Below are 970 nucleotides of genomic sequence, written 5' to 3' on the forward strand. Positions count from 1 at the left end.
ATTTCCAAATGTAGCAACTTGAATTGACTCTGCAAGTGACCGTTTTGTGTACAGGATCCCACAGAGTGACCAGTTTATTCAAGGTTCCCCCTGTTGATTTGAAGAGGGCAGGAGAACTGTTTAAATTGGAATAGTGTAATGCAGTTTCTTGACGAGGTCAGTTGAAGCCTTGAGGTGATGCCTCCTCTGAGTGCCTGCCTTCCCTCCGCCTAAATGACTTGCTGAAATACATCAAGAAATTCACTCAAACTCTGTCATCTCATATAATTATTTTTCGCAGGGTTGGTAAACTGTGATTCTGTGGTCTCTGTAAATCTCTTCTATCTGTGACTAAAGATGCTGAAGATTGGATGACCAGAGAGATCAGGTGATGTTCCTATTGAGTCTTTAGTCTGTGACAGGGCTGCCGATGCAGAGTTACTCCTCTTGTTTAGTTCAGAATTGAAACAAAACCTCCCAGTTATTACCTTAATAGTGCGAGCCTTTACAGTACTGGGAACTCCGCGCCACCCTGAATGTAATCATCCTGATGTGCAATGCTAGGTCAAAGCTTTACTCTCTTCTCCTTGGCCATGTCTTCCACCAGTGGTGTTGCTATTTGTTCTGTAACATGTATTGTTTGCAAGATATTATTAAAACAAGATCGATTCCCTTACTAGTGGTATAAGGTGTACGTTTCATTCATGCATGGGATTGGACATCATTTTTTTGTCCATCCCTCGTTGCACGAGTGGTGTTGAGCTGTCTTGAACTCACCAGTCCGTTTGGTGTAGATGCACCCACAGTACTGGTTTATGGTGACTGGCTCTGAAATGGTTAATGATGAGTGCAATAAGTTCCACCCAATATAGTGATATCATAACCACTTGGGATGGGAGAGCAACACTGAATCATGAAGGCGACACACCTACCATCAATGTCTCCTCCATCATTTCAGTAGCAACATCTTCTCACACGAAGTTAATTTGTA

The sequence above is a fragment of the Chiloscyllium punctatum genome, chromosome 13 (assembly GCF_047496795.1).
Source record: "Chiloscyllium punctatum isolate Juve2018m chromosome 13, sChiPun1.3, whole genome shotgun sequence".
Lineage (NCBI taxonomy): Eukaryota > Metazoa > Chordata > Chondrichthyes > Orectolobiformes > Hemiscylliidae > Chiloscyllium > Chiloscyllium punctatum.